Here is an 11,444-nt window from a genome sequence, read left to right on the forward strand (position 1 = left end):
GGATAATTTCGCAGGAATGGCCGCATCAACTACAGCAGAAGAAACCTATCATGTTCCGTCACCTTGCCTGCCGGGGTCGTCATCGTCCTAGTCGGATCCACCAATGAGGCGTCCGTCAGAGAAAACAGTTTCAGCGCTGGCTAGCCCGATTAGATTGTCAATGAGCCCGCCTCAGTCTTCATCGGCCGACTCTTCATCCGAATAGGTGCTAGCCTCTTGCGGGTCGATATAAATCACTGACACGTTGTCATCGTCTTCTTCGAGTATCTTCGCTATTTATTCCAACATCAACCTATTAGGACAATAATATAAGAAACTACCACTGTGGGAACGCGCCAGCAGCCGTGCAAGAGATGAGAATGCAGTTTAAAAAAAATGAAAAGTTAGATAGCCTAAAGGCCCAGCGTGACCATATGGCAACGCGCAAGATAACACGCTCGCTCATGGATAAATCAAACATTAATCTTTCACAAAAGCTCATCGAAAGTCACATATTCAAAGAGCAATATGGAGATAAGGATATCCGACTATTGCTTAAACAAGTAGTGAAAAAAAAACTCATTACCCCTTGGAGTGATGCATGGCGACGCTACTCGCACAGCAACACTTATTCCCACCTTTGTGAGGGGCTCCCACAAAACGACTGACACCTGCTGCCACTTGATATCCGTAAAGGGAACTCTCATCTGTCTAACGGCATGTGAAAGACGAGTTTGGTGCCGTTTTGTTATTCTTAATTAATTGAAATCCACTGTGCAGACTAACGTGATCATATGGTCACGCTGGTCTTTAATTGGTTAAATGATGACACGCAAGGTATCACGGCAAGTACAGTTTCATCGTTTCGCACTTTCCATGAGTTAGTTAAGCACGTGCCTACTTATATCACATTCTGAAATCAACAGCATGTTTTACTTGCATGAGCGGGGCACAGATAAGCAGTATTCACAGAAGAAATAATTAATTTATAGTTATCTTCTGTTCTCATAAAATTAATGTAGCTAAAAAACGGAACAATCGCCCGTCGTAACTCATCATTCGTGATTGCAGAGGGAAGGTGCACACGTACTTGCAAAAATAAAAGAAATGCCGGCTTTCCCGTAATGGAAAGCAGACGTCAGCATGAAATGGCTACCGACAAAGGAAATTTATTGGACTAATTACGAAGATTACTTGGAACCATCTCACAACCATCAGAACAATCCGCCGAGCGCCAGAAGCTGCCGGCCTAGCCACGCAGCGCAGCGCCGTCTTTTGAAGGATGCGGTGCAAAACCCGCGCCGCGGAACTCACGGACCGCTGGCGTTGAAAAGAGCGCAGACAACTATGTCTTAGCTCCAAAATGTGACAACCAATTGTATGGTGTACGCTTCCTGCGTTTCGAACGTCGCTATCGGAAATGTCAAATAAAGCTGCAGCGTACTAGGCGTTGCAGCTTGAGTGATATTGTGAGCGAACAATACAAAGAACTCCGAAGCAGAATTTTTCTTAACTAGTTTGGGAAGTTACGTATGTAGTGTGGTCTTATAGAAAAGACTGGGGCCATTCTCTTAAGTTTTCACTGGTTGCCTGGGTGATCTAGTTTTGTTCTCTCAGCTTTCCCGGCGGTTCTCGTTTAAGTGCCGGAGTAACGGCTCTGGCATTTGGCTCAAGGTCACTTGAAGGTCGCCGATAACGGGTGCTAAACGCATTTCATGCTGAAAATACGCGCGAACACTGCAAAAATACTGCAATAGCAAAGACATTGCCATTAGTAGAACTAAAGTAAGTGCAAAGCACCATAATTTTCTTCGTGATAAAGAAATTAGCCCAAAATGTGCAAGACACGCACATACTAGTCAGGCGCGGTTAGCAGGATATTTGCGCAACCTGTACGGGCGCTCTTATTTCGCCGACTTCATCCAGAACCATAGCGATATTTTATTTGTAATCATTCGATTGATAAACAAGCTAATATGTCGTAAAACACCAGCAGTACAGTTCGGACGCCAATGAGGTGGAAGAAGAGCGTGCTGGACGTGCCCTTGTACAGGCATCAGACCTACTGCACCTCCATCGACGCGACGTATTGTAGTGCTCTATAGTACAGCAGCACGAGGATGAGGCCTATGAAAAAACTTCAGCGTTCGTGAGCACCCAATGAAATTATACCTGTTCGCTCGAGCGACGTGGCTGTCTTTTAATATTGAGAACGTCCAGCTTGCAAAGTGATTGCTGATTATTTCAATTCCTTACAGGATATATTTTTATTGTAGTTATTATTCTTAGGAAAGCACACGCGTTTTCGGGAGCTATATGTCGGTGTTTCAAATCGTTTTCTTGCCAGGTTAGGTCACTGCCTATTTAATGATATAATGGGCATAGCGTATGAATTGAAACGAACCGGGGTCGAAACGAACCATTGGATAAACTTACATCCGTGGCTAGGTGATACTCTCGAATGAAGCTATTTCACACCAACCTAGGCCAATAGGTATTTGACTATATGCCGGATGTTTTAGCGAACACTCAAACATTTCTTTTTAAATTTCCGGTGCCAGATAGCATAATTCTAGTCCGTTAGCTAGTCTGCTCGTAGATACGGACATCACTTGCAAAAAAAAAAATCGAAATGCATAATCGACTAATTAACAAATCCATCAATAATTAAGTTTAAACCAATTACATTATGGTACTTTTTACAATTAACAAATTTTAGCGGGGGAGTTCGCAAGGCAGATCCACATAGAACGAATTTTCAGGATGACCCCAGTTTCAAACTATTAATTCCCGAACTGTGCGGAGCAAAGCTTTTACGTTCCAGTTACTTTTGTTCTTAAATGCACAAAACGACGTTTTGTTAAGAAAGTAAGTGGAACGACAGTGCAATAGTGCCATCTCGCAAATAGTGCCATCCAGAGAATTCTTTTTCAGTGGATATGCCTTGCAGTTCCCACCGTGCTCAGGCAGGTGGAATTGGGGTAGGAGAGGAGCCCAGCTGCACCCACGCCTCATACATGACGCGCTTCGGAGCCGCAATACTTTGTGTCGCTACATTGCATCACTGTCAAAAAGCGTTGACGCTGAAATTAATCGTTAGATCGGTTCTGCGGGAATTTTGTTCAATCACGGTGGGCCCGTTGTGATAAACGCGAAACATTTTGATGCCTGCCACTGCTTCTTGAACTACATTTCTTAAATGTTATCAGGCGTGCGTTGACCTCGTCGACTGTATTGCATGCAATGCCTTATAACAACGAGAAACAGCGAGATCAGCAGCGGCGTATGCGTAACCACGCAAAACAATTTCCAATTTGAATGCCGTCTGCTGTGCGCTGTTCCAATAAAGAGCGCGCACTCCCTGTCTTCGTTATACTTCCCGTCGTGCGGCGAGCTGCTACAAATAGCCAAGCCACTTAAGTACGGAATTTGAAATATTCTCTATTGCTTATTTCTTTATGACAATAGATCTCGCACCTTCTAATACATTTCCATTTGTTCCTTTGTTATTGCCTGAAGCATGCGTCAGTTACAATAATACGAACATAAAACCGAAAGCGCGTTTTATATGAAACATCCTAGGCCACGCCTATTCTCACATTCGTTTCTCGCCAACCAGAGTGCGCAGATAACTCTGGAAAGGTCGTTTGTGATGTGTCCTCCTAATGGGAACAGCTTAAGGACATAATGTTCGCACGTGGGAGTGTTTCGTGCACTCGCACACATTGTTGCCGATCTCATGCGCTTGTCACCATTGTAACAAGTTCACATGCTGAGCGGCCCCAGTATCATATTAAAATTTGCGATAGCATGCTTCGTATTTCCTGAAGCAAGAATTATAGGAGCAATCCTCGCTGGATGAAATTACCAATAAAATACCATGTCGGCGCGAAGGCAAAATATTGAAAGCGATAGCAAGGCCCAGCGCAGGCGCTCTAGCTCATGGCACGGTGATCGAAAATTTAGCAAAGGCAGCGCGACGCGACGCGGTGCGCGAGGGAACAGCTGCTGGGCTGCAGGAAGGGGCCCCGGACAACAGCAGGCCCGCCACAACGCTAGTGCTTTGCTAACAATAAAACTACACCAAATTGTTGATTGAACTTACAAACGTACTGTGCTGTTCCAATCCTTTTCTATACTCGCGAAGTATCATAAGCAATAATCGAAGTGTTCTGCCACATATAAGCTACACTAGGTCGAAACCAGTTGGCTAATGCGGCACTGAGTGGATCGAAGTCGCAAGGCAGGGAGTGTTCCATTCCGTTGATGTTTTTTTTTTCCCCGAGGCTGAAAGGATAAAAATCTTAAATTTCTTACGGAAATAACCCTCATGCCGCTGTGACGTTGCTTAGCGGGAGCTTATTCTGATACCGCACTTGCTTACGAATCTTGTAAAGTTTATTCGCCCATCAAGATGCCGAGAAAGTCCGATCAAATTTCACTAAGATACTCGAAATACAAAACGATACGACATAGGGTATCTATAACTTCTGCGCATGTTGAAGTGTTAAGTAGAATAAAGTGCAGTGATCGTACGTTAGTGAAGTCTAGGATTCACCTCAAGTTTAAGAGAGAACGCGTAAAATTGATAAGGAATAAACAGGCCAACTTAGACGCAGTATGGGTAAAAACAGAGCAATCCAGGCTCCTACTAGCAAACAAATATGCAACCTTAGAACAAAGAGATGAAGATGACATAGAGGTAATGAATGAAATCATAATTAGGCTGGCTTCAGACGCAGCATTTGAACTAGAAGGTAAGGCACCAAGGCAACAAGTAGTGAAGCTATCCAAAGTTACAAAGGACCTAATAAAGAAATGACAAATAATGAAAGTCTCCAGCTCAAGAGATCAGATAAAATTTGCGGAACTGTCAGAACTGATCAACAAGGAGAAAATAAGGAATATTCGAAATTATGACGTGAGAAACCCGGACGAAGGCGTAAAAAATAAACACAGCATGAAATCAGTGGGATACAAACTTTACACAGGACAAACCAAGATGTATGCATCTAAATATAAGCAGGGTAATCTCATCAGCAATCTGGAAGGTATAGTAAAAGCAGTGGAAGAATTCTATACTGACCTGTAAAATACCTAGAGGAGTCAAGATAGGTCCATTGGAAGCAGTGAGGAACAGGTTGCAGAGACTCCTGTAACTAGCGATTAGGTTAGAAGGGCCTTGCAAGACATAAAACGGTGAAAAGCGGCAGAAGAAGATGAAAGAACAGTCGATTTAATCAAAGATGGAGGAGAAATAAGGCTGGAAAAAACTGGCGGCTTTCTACAGGAAGTATTTATTGACTTAAGGGCCCCAGAGAACTGGAAGAATGCAAACATTATACTAATGCACAAAAAGGGAGACGTTAAAGAATTAAAAAATCATAGGCCCATTAGCTTACTCCCAGTACGAAAAAGAGTGTAATTTCACATCCACTGACTTTTCTTTCATTCATAGAAAATGTGAATACGAAGTAATGCGAACGATCGAATCAACTTTACCGGTTTCCAAATGATTACAGAGTGCACTGCCCGGTAATAATCACAGGCGCGAGTGTATTTTGAGACCAAAACTGTAATGCTCACCTACAGGGGGTTGAAAAGACATTCATGAATGTAGGAATGAAAACCTGAGAGGCCCTGACGTCACTTTTTGTGAAGCTGAGTGACGACGGAAGTTGGCGTTGCTTCGCCATCTTTTCGGAGCAGGTTCTCCTGTCCTGTTTGCTTTTCTCGATATCGGCGCCCAACCACGCCAGGCTGCGCGGACGTGCGCGCGCAGTAGTGACCCGCCCAACGTGTATATATATTCGCGGTGTATACCATCACGACACCATTGCCCAAGTCACTTCGTCCGAGTGTTGTGCTCTAGTTTTGAAAGGAGTTCAAAATGAACTGAGCAAGTCCAACTGTGAGGGCCGGTCCCTCGCTGCTTTTGCCGGCTTTTTTGAAAATAAATTGGTGAATTTTCACTGCACGGCAATTATGTGCAGACCATCCCCGGCAGCACACTTTGCGCGCATTACGACGTAAGGGCAAGGCCATGTGCGGTCTATTACGACAAACACGTGTGCTCGTCGTGGTTTTAGAGGATTCTCGTTGCTTTATTGAATAAGTTTCCGGCGACCACGCACCGCGGAGCTGTGAGGAGCCATAGTGCGCCGTCTAACAGGCCAGCAGAGGAGACCGTCATTCAAGTGTTTAAATGCGCTGCCTGAAGCCTGACATATACTGTTCTCACGGTGACGCTTCACAGAAACAAAGTTATATGGTATCTTCCGCGTGGTGCCTAATGGTAAGCGCGTCCGCGTGCAACTAGCATGTTGACCGGCCCTACGTGTGACCGCCAGCTCTTTGACTGGTGTGCACAGCCGTATGTTGTTATGTGGAGCCTTGTTCACTCTTGCGCCGCATCCGCCAACCTCCTCTTTCTTGCGCATTCCGAACACACAAGCATTTGGGGTAAGGAGGGTTCGCCTCTTAATTACTTACAGCAGCCGCTTCTTTCCCATCCTTTCCTGACAACTGTTCTACGTGCCACAATATGCACCGCCCGCTGTCGACATCAGGAACACTGCACAGCTGCGCGCTGACATGCAAAGTGTTTATTGTACATATTCTGGAAGCACAGCGGTTTCAGCCTGTGATGACATGTTACCATCAATCCACCGCAGAAGGCAAATAGATTCCCAGACCATGATTCCTCCGTGAAAGTTTTTTTTTAATTCTTCCACTCCCACCTGGCCCGGAGAGGAGAGTCAAGATAACACCGCGGAACAAAACCCGGAAACTAACGCAACCCTGCACACACGGCGATTTTGCCATGGTGTGATACCTACGAGGCAGCATACGCATGAGCACAAACCAGCATAACAACACCACCTTGTGCCCCGACAACAAGGAGACTACAGCGAAATATACGAAGTGACTTCCTCCACAAATTTCTCCTAGCGTGCGAAGTTGGTAGGGCCACTCCTCAGCTTGATTCCTCCATCCATACATTCACGCCATCGTAATGCCAATGGCAAGGCAGCTCTAGTGTGTAAGAAGGCATGCTTTTAAGGCGAAGCTTTAGCTCTTGGGCTCTTATCTAAATACATGTAAAGTGGAATTACTTTTTCTCAGACTACGTCAGACTACGGGTATTTTAAGGTACAGCCTTAATTTGAGGCATACAAAAGCTGCAGTTATGCGGCAGCGTCAACAAAAATAGCGTCACTCGATGTTTGAGCAAGTGTTCTTTTGACGCACAGGTGACGCTAAGCACCATATGTAACTCGTCCTTTATCTCATTCTCATAAACAAGGAATTCTGTGAGCATGTTCTGTAAAATCTTGCGAACATTCGTCTTCGTTCTTGGGTCGAGGCAAGCTTATAACGTCCTTTACTGTAAATCTTCAGATATAGAGGCTGGGTGGTTGTCGCTCGCGTAGCTGTGCAGGATGCAGTCGTGGAACCTGTGATGTCCACGGTGGAGATATCCCATTGCCCCCGATGGCCGGATTGTGGATCTTCTTTCGATGGCATAATGTTTGGCAGGCGTCAGCGTCGTGTTTGAGGACTTGTGCACACGTTCGTCTACAGTGTTCTTTGGTTTAGCTGCCGGTGTTACGCGTTCCGGAAGCATTGGTTGACTTCCGGTTGTTGACTAGTGTTCTCGCCCGCAATCCTTGGTGAAGTGGTTCATGGTGTAACCATGGTTCTCCGTGTAAACCAGGAGGCGGGTGTCCTGAAACAAATGTGCAAATTTAGTGAAATTGACCTCCACTTCATTTGAGCAAACAGTGATGATGATTATAAGGATCGAATAAGAGCACCTCCTCTAAATTTACCGGTGGCAAACATAACACATCACTTTTGTAAAGTTGTGCGTCCCACTCTTCAAATTAGATTGTTTATGACCTTTTTATGGCACATTTAGACAGCAATTCTATTGAAGATCTTAAGCTTATGATGATCGGGGTAGTAAATTTACAACGTGTATCCTAAATACAGAAATTTTGGCGCTGGTGGAAGGTTCCGTTCCTATAACTCCTTTAGTTGCTGAGGTGCATCAGGACTATCAGGATATTCGGTAACATCAACACCCACTGGATGGGTGAATAGACTAGAAAACACTGTCAATGTTTTATAGCTGAACCAAACCATCGTCAGAGCTTCATGACTTAGAGAAACGAAAGCCGTGCTTTCGTGATGGGCGCAGCAGCACGGCAGTCGCAGCCGGCATTTTAAGCGTGAAATGCGTTACCTCCCGTTGTCGGCGACCTGCAAGTGACCTTGAGCCATAAGCCAGAGCCGTTATCCGCGCAAGTTGCAAGAAGAAAACTAGATCATTCGGGCAACCAGTCAAAACTTAATAAATGCAGTCTCTGGCCCCCAAACCTTTGCACAGAAGCGCATTACATACGTATGTTCTTCCTTATGCTTGTTCACAATATCATTCAAGCTGTAACTTCTAGAGTATACACTGACGTTTTATTTGTCATTTCTAATAGCGACGTTCACAAGGCAGTACAGGACACCACACACTTCATCGTCATCTTTTGGTACTGGGAGCTGTATTGAACGCCAGCTGTCCGTGAGTTCAGCTTTGCGGGTTTTGCGTCACCTCGAGAGATGGCGCAGCGCTGTGTCCCGCCTCCTTCAGACGCTTGTACACACCGCAGTGACTTAGCTGTTATGGTGTTGCGCTGCTAAGCACGAGGTCGCAGGATCAAATCACGGCCGTGGCCGCATTTCTATGGAGGCGAAATTCAAAAACAGATGCATCCCGTGCATTAGGTTAAGGATCGCCTGGTGGTCAAAATTAATCCGGAGTTCCCCACTGCGGCGTGCCTCATAATGAAATAGTGGTTTGGCACGTAAAACCCCATAATTTAATTCATTCTTCTGCGTGGGCAGTGCGTTCGATCTTCCCTGCATATTTCGCTGCATGTCGTGCGACCTTCAGCCAGTTTTCTTCTTCTAGCTGGGCATCGTCCATAAGGACCAGTGCACATTATGGTGGGGTGTGGTGCGGTGTGGCGTTGTGAACGTGCACTACACCGACATTAAGATTATGGCTAGTATTATCTCGAACCAGTTTGCTCTGCCGGTTGTCGTTTCATGCTTACATCTACTCTTGATGTTGGGAGAGACAGCAATGTATTTAATATCTACCGGAGGAACCTATAGATGAACAAACTCTGTAGATCCCGTAGCGACCGAAAAGGGAACTCGCAAGAACGTCTAGATTGGAGAAGACTGACCGGTTATTGGTAAACAAAGAGAGTACCGAAACACAATGGTGAGAAAGACTCGTCGTCAGCACTGATTTAACAAAAATGTAACCGAGCAACACTTGTTCATTGCAAAAGTAAAAAATTCTGAATTAGTTTAAATTCATCTTCAAATTGCACTTAAAGAAGCCAACCCTCTGGTTGATTGGTTAAAGGCAAGCCAAATACATTAACAACAAGCAGAAAAGGGGTGCTCATTAGAGCACCCCTTTTCTGCTGCTAGGCTTCGCCTATTAAACGCAGAAATAAAGACGTATTAAAAAAAACAAGCAACAATCGACTGTGATATGTTTTAGACATGTCCCTAATACTCTGATCTTTTCTGCTTAGCTACATGTTTGGCAGTGTTTGGGTGTTGAAGTGGGTCTCTAGCGTCATTCCCTTCTGTTAAGTACCATGGACTTTATTTTATCCACCGAATGTCGCGCGATGTTCGCACTGGCAACGTAATAAAACATTTACGAACGTTATTAGCGGCAGGCATATACACCAAAATTTAACACTGCCCTTAAGTTGCGTACGTTAGTTTTTAAGGCTGATGGCTAGTTTGTGCTCCGATATGGCATATTAGTTTAAGGTTCTTGCGCACAAATGAAAGTAGATTCAGTGAATAAGCTGTTAAGTAGGATATCTGCGAGTATACTGTACGAGATTATGTACTGTTGCACGAGTTGTACATGCATACTGTATGAGCTCTGTGAGCTTATGATTGCTCAAACAAAAAGTCGCAGTTTCGCCTCAGAGGCGAAGCATAGATTCTGGTAGGAAATTAGTAGATAGCTCAAGGAAGTAAGGATCATAGCTCTATAGGCCGTATATACGTACTCGTAACTTTCGTTAAATAGTTGCTACAAAATGTAATTGGAAACATTCCCTAAGGGAAGCTAAACGGAACAATAAATCAAAGTTTGTTTCTCGTTATAATATTTGTCATGTGCAGTATTCTTTTTAAGTAGTTGCTATTAGTACTATATTTCTTTACTCTTGTCCTGTAAACAACTAAAAAAAAGAATGTTTAATGAATTTAGCAGCGCTTCTCATAAATACCAAAATAAGAAAACTTTGTATTTTGAGCCCTGGACTTGGTAAAGTACAGGGTAGCTTTTATACTATTCATTCATTGCTAAAGCGTTCAAAAGCTTTTGAACACCATGACATGTGATGGCAATGAATCCTTCTAGCAATTTTAGGCCCAACAGGCTTGGAAGCGTGCTGTTCCTACTGGTCCAGGCCGTTAAGTTTAGTGGCACAGGAAGGGGTATTTTAGTGCACTTGCAATTATACGAGGACACATAAAACGAAATAACACCGTCGCCACCGGTGACTTAACGCCTCGGGTTGCGTGGATTACGGTGGATTATGTGCGTGGATGCTTAGGGCTTAATCACACCGGCGACTCAAAGAGGTTCCCAGTGGCGACCCAACACATGACATCTTGCGTCGAGATCAGGAAGCAAGAAACGAGATTTGCTAAGACGTTTAGTCGCGCCTCCTTCAGGCGCTCTTCTTCTAGCTGGGCAGTGCGCTTGGTCTCCCTGGCTTCTTTCACTGTCTGTCTGGCCTCCTTCAGCCGGTTTTCTTGTACTAGCTGGGCAACATCCATATGGACCAGTGCACAGTATGGTGTGGTATGGTGTACCGTTTGAATGTGCACTAGAGTCATGTTAAGATTGTGGCTAGTATCATTACCAACGTATCTGATTCGCCGGTTGCCATTCCATGCTTACATTCACTCTCGGTTACGGGAAAGCCATTAATTTCTTTTCTTCCTATCGTATTGTGCACCACTGAGATGCGAGACATGCAGCGCGAATTGTAGCCTTCCTCATCACGCCAGCATTGTGAGACGCCCGGTACGGTTGGTAGCAGAGTGCGCTTTCTGCTGACCAGTGCCAGTTTCATTTCATTTCATTTTTACTTCCTTAAAGACCCCCTGTAAGGGGTTTTACATAAGGGGTGGGGTTAACATGAGAAAGTAAAACTTTTTTTCATGATGACAGGTAGGATGTAACTTTTTCTAGGAAGGTTGATGGACAGGTGATGGCTGCAATTTCATGGGGAAGGTCGTTCCAGTCGCTTGCTGTTCGGAGGAAAAATGACTCGCAAAATGTAGTCGTACGGGCACGTTGGCGTGAAACTTTCAGCGGGTGACCAATTCGGCGAGACGTGCGTGATGGCGGTGCGCAG

Source organism: Dermacentor andersoni, chromosome 2, assembly GCF_023375885.2.
Source record: "Dermacentor andersoni chromosome 2, qqDerAnde1_hic_scaffold, whole genome shotgun sequence".
NCBI lineage: Eukaryota > Metazoa > Arthropoda > Arachnida > Ixodida > Ixodidae > Dermacentor > Dermacentor andersoni.